Source organism: Anomaloglossus baeobatrachus, chromosome 2 (genome assembly GCF_048569485.1).
Source record: "Anomaloglossus baeobatrachus isolate aAnoBae1 chromosome 2, aAnoBae1.hap1, whole genome shotgun sequence".
Lineage (NCBI taxonomy): Eukaryota > Metazoa > Chordata > Amphibia > Anura > Aromobatidae > Anomaloglossus > Anomaloglossus baeobatrachus.
In genome coordinates, this window is record NC_134354.1 from 451,797,415 (window position 1) to 451,813,059 (window position 15,645).

Consider the following 15,645-nt stretch of genomic DNA (forward strand, 5'->3'; position numbering starts at 1 on the left):
GCCGGATGTGCGTCACAAATTCCGTGACCCCAACGACTCCGCATTAGCGATGTCGCAGCGTGTAAAGCCCCCTTTAGATTGCATTCAGGTGGACTTCCTTTCACTAAGTGTGTGGCTTATGTAGGTCTTTATAGAAAGAGGGGTAAATACATATGCACGTCACAATTTTTATTTATTTTATCCCTGAAATTAAATGTTTGCCTATATTTTTCTCACTTCACCAATTTAGACTACTTAGTGTTGATGCGTCACATACAAATCGGATTACAAAAATATTTAAACACAGGTTGTAATGTAACAATATAGGTAAAAGTCAAGGGGATGAATACTTTTGCAAAAAAATAGTGTTATTGAGCTGCTGTGCTGTAACTGCAGTACATCACAGATCAAGGCCAGGGCAATTCCTGGGATCTTGAAAAAGAAGAGGCTGGTGGTAAGCCCTATAAAGAGCTGCCAGGCTAACCACCAACAGGGCCCTCATGGCACAGTCCTACTTGTAGATCTTTAAATATGCTGCTATATATGACACCCAAAGATACAGCCTTTTTCATCTATTCCTACTCAAACCTTCTCTCATCAGTATGCATGATTTTTTGAAAACACAATGGATATATCAAATAGAATTGTCAGCTACTAGGTGCAGCAAGAAATGTTAGAAATGTTAGTTTGAGAATATCCTTTTAACTATTTAAGAATAAAAATAAGTGAATGCCACAGTAATAATAATAATAATTAATAGTAAGTAACTATTTAATAATCTAATCACTTTTCTAATACGCTTGAATTAAAAATTCCCTACCATTCGTTCTCTATACTAACGTTCTGTCTGTCTTTTTTTCTTCTACTAACGATTCAGATGAGTCTCACAGCACAGATAGGATATTCTCACACAGATCGTCATTAATCTGCTGGGGCTGCTGTCATTTCCTTTTCTGCCCGTACATGAAGGGCACTTTAGTCACTTACCACAGATTCTGTCTCCGACGGCTATTGATGAAATGATGACGTCCTGTTTCAGTAGTGGTGATGCAAAAGTGAGTTTCTCTCAGGTATATTGTGTCTACACTCCCCTCAGTCCCCACTGCCTTTATTCACTGAAAGTGAGTGACTGCAGCGCCACCCCCACAGTTTCTATCATCACCTTGAAAAGAATCATTATCAGGGGCTTGTGCTGCTGACACTCACCGGTTTCTATCACCACTCCCTGATGACATTGTGTTTCAGGGTGCTGATAGAAGCTGTGGGGCGTTGCTTCTGTCCGCACCCTTTTTCTATTAGGGCTGCTTCTCACTTGCGAGTTTCTCGCAGTAGAGCAATGCGAGAAAAACTCGCATTGAAATCGGACACATGTTAGTCAATGATTCAGCTCTCATCTGCGATTTTTTTCTCAGTCCAAATCGGACCGAGAAAAAAATCGCAGCATGCTGCTTTTTTGCGAGTTTCTCGCACCATTTGTCCCAATGATTTCCTATGGAAGGGGATTAAAAGTAGCATCACACACGCGCACAACCGTTCACATTTGCGAGTGTGGCAGTAACTTCGCACATTAGATGAATGTGACAGCACATTCCCATAGGTTAATTAAATGACACATGTGTAATAGCTTTTATCTAATTAAGATGTTGCATGAAACTAGCATCGCAATCGCAACACACACGCGAGCAAAACGCATCGCACTTGCGTTGCACTCGCACCTAACGTGAACTAAAATCAGCCGAGTATTTTTCAGCCCAGTCGGACCGATTTTACTCGCATAGATGTGTTTCCACCCTTAATGTCCCTTGCAGACCTCTCTTTTTAGTAAACGAGGCAGTGGGGACAGATGCAGTTTGCACTGAAGATACAGCACGGCGTGAGAGAAACGGTGGTCACTTCTGCATCGCTGCAACTAAAACAGGACATCATAAGAGCATTTAGCCAAGATTTCACCTTACAGAAGTGCTAAAATTTTCTATAAAATGGATAAAGGACATCATAGTCAGTGCTTTACGTTGTAGAGAATGTGATTTTATTTTTTTTTGTTGTATTTTGTGAGTTTTAGAAAATATATTAGACAATTTTAGCTGATTGCATGATTTAGTTTTTGCAAAATATTGTGCTTTATTTAGTACAGAATTATTGTAACCTCTGATTTTAAGGCTTTATTCACACTTCAATATTTGTGATCATAATTTCATCAGACTTCACACTTGCTGCCGTCAGTGAACTCAGTTGAACCCACTGCCAGAGTGTCAGATTGCCCGACTCCTGTGCGGCTGTGTCCAGCAATCTGGCAGCGGGTTCAACTGAGTTTACTGAGGACAGCAGAGCAGTGTAAACTCCTATCACCTAATCGCTGGATTGTCGGACTTCTGCGCCGCCGTATCCCACAATCCAGCAGCGGATTCAACTGAGTTCACTGAGGGCAGCAGAGCAGTGTAAACTCCAGAGACCCATAGTAACTGCCGAATTGCCGGACTGCTGTGCCTCCGTGTCCCACAATCCGGCAGTCTGCATACCCAGCAATCCGGTAGCAGGTTCACTATTGGTCAAGCTTGGTACCATGGGAACCAAGCTATGAACTCTGGTGACCAGACTGGCATAACCGCTTCTCACAGTTGCGTTTCCAACTGCCCTCAGTGTGTTCCAGGAGCTGCAGTGATAGGTCACATTTTCCATCACTGTAGATTCTGGATATAGCAGAGCTTGGATCGTTGTGGGAATGCGTGTGGATTATGATGGACCTCTAGGGGTGTTTTAGGGTTAATTGGTGAAAGAGAGATTTTGTAAATTATTATTTAAAATAAAGGATTTTGTGTGTTAGTAAGTTTTTTCTTTTTACTTACAATTGTTGGTAAAAGGATGATGTCTCATAAATACCTCTCCATTACCAACCCGAGGCATGATGGCAGCTGTGATTTTTGACAAATCACAACTGACATCAGCTCCATATGATACCCTGATTGCCACCGCACCAGGACAATCGGGATGATCTGTTTAAAGCGCAACATCTACTGTGTGCGCCAATTATGGGGCAGCTGCAGGCTGCTATATTTAGACTGGGGAGGACCCAATAACCATGGACCTTCCCGCTTGAGAATACTAGTCCATAGCTGTCTGCTTTATCTGCCCTGGTTATCAAAAATGGGCAGGAGACCAGGTTGCTTTTTTATTATTTATTTAAATATTTAAAAGAAAAAAACATTGTGGTGAAGCCTCTATTTTTTCTAAACAGCCAGGATAAAGTACACAGCTGGGGGCTGTAGCCCTCAGCTGTCTACTTTACCTGTGCTAGTTAACACAAATAGCCAGGGGACTGCATGTTAAAGTGGCGTAATACTCTGACAACATTGTTCCCAGAAGGGACCTGTGTTTCAGAGATGCATCCAGGCATCTTCTCCATGCTGTTCCCATTCAATTTCAGCACTTTTCCATCCATTTCAGCATTTCTACAGCCCCGCCAGACATCCTGGGAGGGTCCGCAGGAAAATTATTTGAGTTTTCCATTGACTTGCTTTAGATTCATTTTTCGTGACAAATACACAAATAGTACTGTTAATGTTGGCCATAAATTTACTTTGATGCAATCTAGTCATGCATCCCTCTTAAACTGTCTGCAGTCCAAATTATGAGTCACTTGTGGTAGCATGCATACCACTCTCTTTTACTCACACTAGAGACGTACTCAGATATGAATAGAAAGTAAGACTGATTTATTCCGGAAGTTGTACAAATATTTAAACGGACTTTTTGGCTAGGTGCCAAGAATACCTAACACGTCTCCTATTGGATAAAGTAGAACAGCTTATTCTGTGATATACAATTTACTGTAATGTGCTTGGTTCCTCATTTATATTAAGCAATGTCAGCATAATTCACTTGTCACAAGACTCTGTCTGTCTCAGTCTTATGCCAAGAGATATATGTGTGGTACAGTTCAAACACCATCTTAAATCCTGTCCTTTATGGATATCTCCATATAACTCTCATATACTCATAATAGTTCATAATCTTGTCCATAACAGTCCCCCCTTTGGAGAGAGCCAAAAAGTCTTTCCTTACTTTTCCAGAGTCTATTGATCTGTCCTAATGGTTGCCTCACTCACGAGACAACCCATCCCTTGTGGCTGAATCTCCCCACCCAACAGACTATGCATAGGAAGCCAGATCCTGACCGTATTCTCTAGACTGTCCTCATGGCTATGTTCCACTGGCTCACGTTATTCAGGAAGGGGGAACGTGGCAGTAGTCCTTTAATTGGCTAATATTTATCAGGGTTGGTTTCAACCAAAGTCTCATGCTCCTCAGTCCTCAGGCGGTAATGGTGGGACATCATCAAAGATGGGATGCACAGTCATCTTCTGGTCCACAGGCTTAGATATCATCGTCCTAGCACAAAGTATCGGGTAGAAGAGGGAAGACAGCCATCTCCTGGTGTCAGGTCCGACATCTCTTTGTTGTGGAATGCATGGATCTTCGTCCGAAAGAAAAAGAGTGAGAGAAGAGAGAGGAAACGAGAGAGAGAAAGATTGAGAAGAGAGGAATAGAGAGAAAGATTGAGGAAAGAGAGAGGAAGATTGAGGAAAATAGAGAGGAAGAGAGGAGAGAGAGAAAAAGAGAGAAAAAGAAAAGAGAAAAATCTAGATCTGATTGGATCTGGAGGAGAAAACTCAAAAACGTATATTAGGCAAATGTTTAAACAAACAACAAGCTTAGTTGAAGTATCTGGGGGTACTTCTAAACAGGATTTCATAGGGTCTCAACCTAGTGGTCCCTGCTGGGGTGTGTCTGACACTGAACAATTCAAGGGGAAGACTCTCATGCCCTTGCTTTCTACACTGCCCCATCCTTCCAACCTTCCCTCTATTCTGTGGCTGGTATGGGGTGTGTAGAGTCAGTTCTGTGTCTAAGGCCTGCCATATCTCTTTGGCTGGCAGTGAAAGCAGGTCACTAGCCACTTTCTATGGTCTCTGGGAGCCCACAGCTGCACCCTATCTCAGTCCTCTTCTTCTGAGACTTGCTCTTGTAGGGTCAGGACAATGTTTTCTCAAGACTTTCCATCTTTCCTTTCTTCTTCACATCGGGGTCATTCAAAAAGCACAGATTGACTGACTGTTTCTTTGGTAAGTGGTTTTGGGGCTTTTGGATGTTCTGTCAGTGAGGGCACTTCTTACTGCTTCCCTTGACTCCTACAATGTAGGCCTCAACCCTGCTCACCGCGACTCTGTCTGGCAATAGCAAAGCTTCCATCCGTTCTTCTATGGCCTCATGGCAGTGTACAGTTCCATTGGCAGTGATAAAGTCTCTTCTCTTCCATACAGAGTAAATGCTGGCTGCCATCTTGCAGGCTTCAGCGAGAGCACATACATCTGCTTCTTCACAGACAGGCATGCGGGTATCGACTGCTCTATCAGCACAGCGTCTTCTGCTACCACCACCATACCCATGTGGAACAGTCTTCTTGATGCACATCTTGATCCATCCGCAAAGGGGTTAAGTCAGGGTCCAAAGGTGTATTCGTCACTGTATCGAATCCAGAGTTTCCTTAGCTATGCCAGAGTCGACTACTTCTTCCACCAAGGTGTCAGAGGTGGGACACTCCCGCCTTGGAAGAGGGAGAAGTTTAGCAGGATTAAGGACCGCACACCGGGAGTTGGTGACTTTGTCAGGGAGCAGTGATGTCATACGGACACTGATCTTCAACTGGTGCTTTAGGTAGGTGTTCAATCTGGCTGAGTAGTGTTCAAAGGGCTGCTGTCTTCCTCCATGGCAAACAGGTAGAATGACTTCTGGGCTGGAGATGACATGATGATACTCTTCAGGTGACTGTGACAGTAACTCAGGTGACTGTGAATGCAGCACATCCGTATGTGGGGTGATCTTGTAAGCTGCTAGATTCATCTCCAGACATCTTGCTACTTGAAGGAGGGTGTCTTGGTCTTTACCAGCTGCAGTTTGCATGTGGGCTCTCGGTGACCTGATACAAAGGACTATACCCAGGTTTGTAAGAAAGAGCAATGAGTGTAACTTGGGGTCAGGAGAACACTGAAATTCTAAAAACTAAGACTCCCTAAAACCCCAGGGAAAGAGAAAAGAGCACAAGAGGGTTTGGAAACTACCAAGCAGCACCCCCTGACTACATATACACAACTAGGAAAAACCAGTGGAGCGTATCTACTCTACCTCTCCTGTGCTGACCCTGTAACTGGGGGCCCTGCACTCTCCCTCATCCCGACGGTAGACCTGATGGTGGTCAGGGTCGGGCCTCCAGCGTATCCCTCTCTCCTGTCAGACCCTGCAAACTAAGACACAAAGGATTACTGGGTGCTGCCAACAAAAACCCTAATATATGCCAACTCCTGATGATCAATGTCCCCTTGGGACCACATGATCCTCCACCCTCTCTATCAGGGAACTCTTGTGCAAGATACCAGGCAGGATAACATACAAGTGAGAATATCTCAAACTAGGCTAAGCAGCAACTGCCATAGGCAGAAAAATATTCACCGTCCACCAGGACTAATAGTGAGCAGTCTATATGGTCTACTAAACTGTATACTAGATACAGCAAAAACAAACATGCAAAAGTGAAGGGAAAAGGTTTCCACAGGACTATCAGCAATAACCTCTGCTAAGGTTCATTAGTGGGAACACAATGGGGCACAACTGCATATATGACCAAAAATGGAGTGTGTGTTTCAGGTCCCTATGTCCCCCCTCTGCAGTCCCTGCTACATCAGCAATTAACAGAGCAGTGGCTTTGGCTGCTGAAACAAAAATGGGGAACTGGGTGTCGGCTGGACTAAAAGGGCGTCAAAAGATGAACTATGTAGTGTCTGAGTTAAAACGGCCGCTAAAAATAATTACCGATAGAAAACAGCCTCTAAATGAGGAAGTAGGTGTTGGCCAAAAATGGCGTCTGAAGAGGCCTGGGAGGGAGTGACATGTATTGTGACATCTACATTCAGGAGGTATTCAATCTGTCACTGGGAATATGGATTATATAGGGACCCCTGGGCTGACCCTGTAACTAGGGACCCTGTACTCGCCCTCATCTCCTGTCAGCCCCTGCAATAATATCCCCATACCATATCCCACCCAGGGCTGGGCAAAACACAGAGTGACAGAAAGAAATCTACATTCAGGACAGTAAATAATGGGGTGGGCTTACGTGGACACAGTGCTCCACAGACAGCACACAAGTCCACCCTATATATCAGCTTGTATTTCTAATAATGGGTTTGGACAAGCCATTTTCACAGGCAGGTACAATACACATAGTGTAGTTGCTAGATTCAGAATTACTCATCAATTCTCATCTAATCTCCCCCTTGGGAGAATTCTCCATTTCCCTTTTCGACATACGTGTGTCACTTACAATTCATCTTCACTGAAGATGAAATAACACTTCTCTTATTTTCCTAATTTCAACTCTCCTACGGTGTTTCACACCAAAAACTGCGTACATTTTACATAAAAACATCTTCCAGGAAAAACTAGAGCACCAGTGTCACTTGGGTGATAAGGTACACGCACCATCACTGTAAACCTGCAAACCTGGCTCCATTACTGGCCAGAAAGAATCCCCAGCTTTAATCTGAGTGAGCCCATACAAATCAGCATATGTGGCAGAGTGGGTTTTCTGGATTTGGCACATCTTCCTATAGAAAGGCCTGGGATGCAAATCAGGATCAGGGAGAGAATGCACAATGCATACACCTCCATGAGGGCGCTCCATCCAATACTCGATAATTCTGATTAAGGCCAAAGTTTAGGGGTCTTCCCCAATGTATTCAATTCTAGGTAAGAATACATTGACATCCACTAAAACAAGACCAGTGAGTACGCATACAACGTTCAACTCACTGCTTAGCAGGAAAACCGTACCAGGTAACAGTCAGGGCTTCTCTACCCTCCTTTTCCTTAACACTGCACCTGTACATAGAAAACCCCCCCTTTCAAATCTTCTATCCACAAAGACCAGGTCCAAGGCCTTATCAAACATCAATTATTGATGACACGTCACTCATAGGTGTATATATCTCAGTGTTCCTTCACAAGGACTGCAGCCTCTTGAGGCTTCCATGTCACATATTTAGGGCGTTCTTGTCTGGGACTACAGGAATAATGGTGCGATGCCATGTGTGAGCTGACGTCCTCAAATAAGGACAGCACCTGTGGTTTACCTCTACTAGTGACAGTTTTGGTGGTGGGGTGGATCATTTTTAAATCATTGTCATCTTCCTGCCCCCCCCCCCTCGGTGTCTTCTGTTGCTCCAGCAACAAATAAGCCAGTGGCCTTGGGACTTAAGATGGCTGGAAAAGGGAACTAGGTGCGGCCCGACCTGAAATAACGTCTGGGCAGGCTAGGGAGGGCGTTTGGTGGGCAGGGGGACAAACTACACAAGTCCAACCCTCTGGGGACGACTTATAAGGAGTGGGGGCGTTGCTTCCTAATGGGCTTGGCCACTTCCTAAGGTGCTATTTTCTGAGCTGGTGCAATATAGAAATATCTACCATCTCTATCCCATTCCTCTTTCCATGCCAATCTTCTAACGTCCTTTGACGTTCTATACCATGCCTCGGCATCCAAAAGGAGATCTTTATCAAAGACAAACAGGAAGAAGTGTCACGTGGGTGATAGAAACTAAATTCCCCCTCACTATATCTTACTTCAAGTATTAGTAACCTCCGTTCACACTATATACACCACATTTGAACGGTCCGTCCAGAACATCAATAACACTGATTAAAACCAAAGTCAAGGGATTCTGCCAATGTTCCTCCTACCTAGGATCATGGAGAACACATCAAATTCCACCAGATACAGTCAGGGCTCTTACCATAACTCTGTACCTGGCCTTCAGCCTTATCAACTACTGACTATCGACCGGACATGTCACACACCAGTGCATCTCACAGTATACACAGCAGTATACATAAACAGTTAACTTTTCCAAGTTTCTCATTCACTCAAAGAAGAAACAGCTTCAAAGTACATTCTTGTGACACTTCCTCTTTTTCCGCCGTAACTGAACAAAACAGAACTTCCCGTTTCTCATAACCAGCAAGTACTCCACCTGCTGCAAATAGACAGACATTTCAACAGGTAGACACAGGTAAACACAATGACATAACCATAAGGACACTATATATACCATCTAGGTGGCTGATCTCACCTGCAGATATAACCATATATATCTATATAACCAGCGTATATAACAACTTCCTCATTTTCCCCTACCGTCAGAGAAAAGCGAAACTTAGAACTTCTGCTTTCTCCAAAGAGCAGACAAAAACCTCAAACCACATTACATTTCATGTGATTTAGAATTACATTTATACAGACAGGTTAAGGTGAACCTGACCACCTTGGTGTGGGATCTCCTAGGACGGCTTATCTCATGCGAGATGGCGGTCATTAGGTGTCTAGACTGGGACAGCCCAACCCCCCCCTTCGAAATGCAAGTACACGCATGAGGATTGCAAGGTGAGATCATACAAATGTTCTCACCTGCAGCTGGAGTGCGCATCTCCATCCCCTCGTGCAGCTGCCGTTCGAATCAAGGTGTTAGCACGGCCGTCCGCCATCCAGAGCTCCGTCCTAAGGTTCGTTGGGCGCTGTTACATCTCGTGGCTCTCCTGAGGCAAGGACTGAGGCAGTCTCCCATTCCTTGCCTGCCACGAGCACTCCTGCTCAGCAACGACGAAGGTCTGCCAGACTGCGCAGTGTGCAGGAGATACCTTCTCAGAGAGGTAGCAGAAGGGTGACACCTAGTGGTTCTCCTATTACAAGGAGTGAAGCGGTCTCCCATTCCTGGCCTGCCGCAGACTCTCCTGCTCAGCGGCCCCAAAGGTCTGCGAGGCTGCGCAATGTGCAGAGGTTTACTGCTCAGGGAAGCAGTGAGATTCCCGTTATCTCTGCACATTGTGAGACCGAGGATCCCGCCTCTATTTCCCAGAGGCAGGAGGGTGAGCATGTGCAATGCGTGGTGGGTCCTGATTCGCTCACTGACGTCACACGGCTTGATGACAAGGCTGGTGACGTGGTGAATCCTGACTGGCCAGGCTGGGACGTCGTGGACCCTGATTGGGTCAAGTCCGTCATCTCCGCCTCGCGCCCGCCCTCGGGTGGAGCTGCACCTCCTTAAAAGCTCCCCCTGCCATCATGGCGGCGCGCGACCGTCCTTCTATGTTTGGATGTCTGGCAGCGTGCTGCCACGCCACTGCTCAGGCATTACTGTCTCTTGTGGGCTTGGCCCTTGCTGCTCCGGCAGTACCTCGTTTGCAGGCCGTGTTCCTGCCTTGCTGCTCCGGCAGTACCCCCGTCAACAGGCCGTGTTCCTGTCCCAGGTGAGCTCCTCAAGTCTCCATTGGACTCACCTGGTTATTGAAAGCACACGTGCGTGGGCAGCTCTGTGCTACCCTCGTGCCATATTCTCGTGACTTCCACTGGCACACGTGCGTGGGCACCTCTGTGCTTCCCCGTGCAACAGGTACACCGAGCCGTGAGATCTGTGCCATACAACCCTCACGGGTTAGGGCAGATCGGTGTACATAGATCGTCTGTGACATTCCAGACGATCGCTAGCAGCAACCCGCTCACTCTTCACCCACCATAGCGGCGGTCCCTTACACGGCACAGTGGACCTTGACCGGCGGAAGCAGTCCATTTCCCATCTTGGCACGCTTCCCCGGGTCCCCCTCGTAACAGGGCGCCATCTGTTAATGTTGGCCATAAATTTACTTTGATGCAATCTAGTCATGCATCCCTCTTAAACTGTCTGCAGTCCAAATTATGAGTCACTTGTGGTAGCATACATACCACTCTCTTTCACTCACACTAGAGACGTACTCACATATGAATAGAAAGTAAGACTGATTTATTCCGGAAGTTGTACAAATATTTAAACGGACTTATTGGCTAGGTGCCAAGAATACGTAACACGTCTCCTATTGGATAAAGTAAAACAGCTTATTCTGTGATATACAATTTACTGTAATGTGCTTGGTTCCTCATTTATATTAAGCAATGTCAGCATTATTCACTTGTCACAAGACTCTGTCTGTCTCAGTCTTATGCCAAGAGATATATGTGTGGTACAGTTCAAACATCATCTTAAATCCTGTTCTTTATGGATATCTCCATATAACTCTCATATACTCATAATAGTTCATAATCTTGTCCATAACAGTACGAAATATTTGAGACAAATAATCTGAACCCGAATATTTTAGTATTCGTCCATCACTAGTTATAACCATTTCACTTTTTTTTCTGGTACACATGCAGATCCCATCAATTAATTTTTCAAAAGACAAGATCTTTATTCAAGACTATGATGTACCGTATTTTTCGCTTTATAAGACGCACTTTTGCTCCCCCAAATTTTGGGGTAAAGTAGGGGGTGCGTCTTGTAAACCAAATATACGGGGGGGGTGTACACACACACATTATATATATATATATATATATATATATATATATACACACTGCAGGGTCCGGAGCGGTGCTGGGGCAGGTGAAAAGGTGAAAGCTGCGGGAGGCAGCATTAGATCTCCTGCTCCCGCTCATATAATATGCACAGCCGCTGTCCATCAGCGTGGTGCTGAAACTGCATCGCGCTGATGGGCTGGGGCAGCGGGGCATATTATATCTGCCTGTGCTCCCTTTGATCACACATGATACCCCCTGTGTTAGATATGGCCCCCATACTGCTGCCCATAGTAAAATAAAAAAAGCTTTACTTACCTCCAGCACTGATCTCCTGGTCTCCTGCTGCTGCTGTCTGTGATAAGGCACGCAGAGATGATATCACTCTGCCGTGCAGATCACATGACCGGCAGCAAGAACCAGGAAGTGGAGGAGGAGCTCAACCCCACGGAAGGAGACAGGGATTACAGCGCTGAGAAGGTAAGGAAAGAGTGTTTTATTTTATTATGGGCAGCAGTATGGGGGGCATATCTAACACAGGGGAGATGTGCCATCTATAGGGGCCATGGGCAGCAGTATTGGGGCCATATCAAACACAGGGGAGATGTGCCAACTATAGTGGCCATGGGCAGCAGTATGGGGGCTATATCATACACAGGGGAGGTGTGCCATCTATAGGGGCCATGGGCAGCAGTATGGGGGCCATATCAAACACAGGGGAGGTGTGCCATCTATAGTGGCCATGGGCAGCAGTATGGGAGCTATCTCAAACACAGGGGAGATGTGCCAGCTATAGTGACCATGGGCAGCAGTATGGGGGCCATGGGCAGCAGTATGGGGGCCATATCAAACACAGGGGAGGTGTGCCATCTATAGGGGCCATGGGCAGCACAGGGGGACGTGTCCCAGCACAAGGGGGCTATACTCAATATAAGGGGGCCATATCCAGATTAAGGGGGGCTAATTTTAGGATGGGGGCTATGAGGGACATATACCCTATATGATTTGTTAGACGGACACTGGCATTATAAGATGGACCCCATTTCACATTAAAAAAAAATCTCTTTTCCTTCACCAAATTTCGGGGTACGTCTTATAATCAGGTGCGTCTTATAAAGCGAAAAATACGGTAATTAATTTTATTCAAATTGACACTATGTGCAGTGGAGAAAATGATTGCCTCAGATTTATCCTTCCTGTTTTTAGACTGAAAAAGCAGCAATTCTTGAGCAGTGTTATAAATATATTAGTTTATGCAGTCAAACATTCATTTTTTATATTCTCTCTTCCGCAACCTGCTCATTATCTTCTCTATTCCCGTATATTGCTCAACAAAAACTGTGTCCTCAGTGAAAGTTCTTTTCAGTTAAACAAATTAACCTGGTCAAATAGATTGTATAGTGTGTGAGGGATGGCGGTGTCTTGAGTTCAGTATAGTATTAACTCCCAGGGATATTAAATAAAACCTTATTTTATAGTTACAGCATACACAGGCCACTTATAAAGTGGATAACTTTTGGCATGATTTTTACTCACAGAACTATGCAAACAATGAAGGCAAGTGTGCAAAGAGCCCAGCAAAGTAAAATGTATGAAAAAATATGAGTGTTAAAAGTTTATTCATTTATTTTACTTGCTTATATAGTACCATTAATTTCACTGCACTTTACAAACCTCATCATCATCACTGTCCCCATTGGCGCTCATAATGTAAGTTCCTTATCAATATGTCTTTGGGATGTGGGCGGAAACCCACACAAACATGGGGAGAACATAGAAATTCCTTGGTGAGATTTGAGCACTTAGCTTCACCAGAGGGCAAGAATTACAACAGTAAAGACATTTAGCAGGACCCGTGTAGCGCCCTGGACAAGCCAGGTCATCACAGGTACTGCAACAACACACCCCACACCCCGAGATAAGTATTTGTGTGTAACTGATGTACCTAAGTAAATACTATGCTCCGTAACACCGTAAACTGGTGATAGTGGGTATGGGCACCACCAACTCCCCACTTATAGCACAAACTCAATAGCATAATAAAGAGAATGAGAGTTTTTAAAGTGCAAAAAAGTGACAGATTTTATTAAAGACATAAAGTGGACATCTTAAAAGCACTTAAAATATATCTGGACCGGACATTGGCAATAACATATCCAATAACCCAGTGTCAATGGGCTATTAAGGGCAAACCAATCTCAGTCAAGTAATCACATTATACTTAGACAGAAGCCCATGACACCAAGGATTTAAGCATAGTACATACAGTGTAGAGTATTAGTGCACAGCACCCGTATGAAGAAAACAATATCCATGGCCGGTCACAGCAGGAAACCCCAGGAAAACGCCCTACGTACGTTTAGATATGTTTTTGTAGTAACCAAAATCTTCATCAGGGGAAGGATTCCTAAATGCGTCCCCAGTGTACCAGGTTTAAATATAAGTGTGCCATGCTCCAGGCCTATTGGGAGTCCCGAAAATGGCGCCCGCGATGACGCACCGGCCAAATCCCGCGAGACATCGGTCGTCACGTCACAGTCGCGCATGGGAGCGTGGACGCGTCACCATGGATCCCGCGCATGCGCGAGACATACAGACAGCGGCAGTCAGGCGAGGACAAGTACCGGAGTCAGCGCGCTCGCACTGAGACCACCGGGCGGCACTGGAGAGTAAATGGTAAATACATAGTTTTACATTACAGTATACATGTCACATCATTTAACAAAGTATCCCATATATATAACGGAGGAAACGGCATTCTTTCCCATATTATATCAGTATATCCTTGTGTCTTTATTCCTCCTTATGTCACTCATCAGACCGTCATATACAGTTAGGTCCAGAAATATTTGGACAGTGACACAATTTTCGCGAGTTGGGCTCTGCATGCCACCACATTAGATTTGAAATGAAACCTCTACAACAGAATTCAAGTGCAGATTGTAACGTTTAATTTGAAGGTTTGAACAAAAATATCTGATAGAAATTGTAGGAATTGTACACATTTCTTTACAAACACTCCACATTTTTGGAGGTCAAAAGTAATTGGACAAATAAACCAAACCCAAACAAAATATTTTTATTTTCAATATTTTGTTGCGAATCCTTTGGAGGCAATCACTGCCTTAAGTCTGGAACCCATGGACATCACCAAACGCTGGGTTTCCTCCTTCTTAATGCTTTGCCAGGCCTTTACAGCCGCAGCCTTCAGGTCTTGCTTGTTTGTGGGTCTTTCCGTCTTAAGTCTGGATTTGAGCAAGTGAAATGCATGCTCAATTGGGTTAAGATCTGGTGATTGACTTGGCCATTGCAGAATGTTCCACTTTTTTGCACTCATGAACTCCTGGGTAGCTTTGGCTGTATGCTTGGGGTCATTGTCCATCTGTACTATGAAGCGCCGTCCGATCAACTTTGCGGCATTTGGCTGAATCTGGGCTGAAAGTATATCCCGGTACACTTCAGAATTCATCCGGCTACTCTTGTCTGCTGTTATGTCATCAATAAACACAAGTGACCCAGTGCCATTGAAAGCCATGCATGCCCATGCCATTACGTTGCCTCCACCATGTTTTACAGAGGATGTGGTGTGCCTTGGATCGTGTGCCGTTCCCTTTCTTCTCCAAACTTTTTTCTTCCCATCATTCTGGTACAGGTTGATCTTTGTCTCATCTGTCCATAGAATACTTTTCCAGAACTGAGCTGGCTTCATGAGGTGTTTTTCAGCAAATTTAACTCTGGCCTGTCTATTTTTGGAATTGATGAATGGTTTGCATCTAGATGTGACCCCTTTGTATTTACTTTCATGGAGTCTTCTCTTTACTGTTGACTTAGAGACAGATACACCTACTTCACTGAGAGTGTTCTGGACTTCAGTTGATGTTGTGAACGGGTTCTTCTTCACCAAAGAAAGTATGCGGCGATCATCCACCACTGTTGTCATCCGTGGATGCCCAGGCCTTTTTGAGTTCCCAAGCTCACCAGTCAATTCCTTTTTTCTCAGAATGTACCCGACTGTTGATTTTGCTACTCCAAGCATGTCTGCTATCTCTCTGATGGATTTTTTCTTTTTTTCAGCCTCAGGATGTTCTGCTTCACCTCAATTGAGAGTTCCTTTGACCGCATGTTGTCTGGTCACAGCAACAGCTTCCAAATGCAAAACCACACACCTGTAATCAACCCCAGACCTTTTAACTACTTCATTGATTACAGGTTAACGAGGGAGACGCCTTCAG

At 44.8% G+C, this 15,645-nt stretch overlaps 1 protein-coding gene across 2 annotated transcripts in view; it reads right to left on the reverse strand.

The window, feature by feature from the left end:
* The window catches only part of RPH3AL (rabphilin 3A like (without C2 domains)), a 465,043-nt gene that overhangs the window by 237,363 nt on the left and 212,035 nt on the right, over positions 1 to 15,645 (reverse strand). The window lies entirely within an intron of this gene.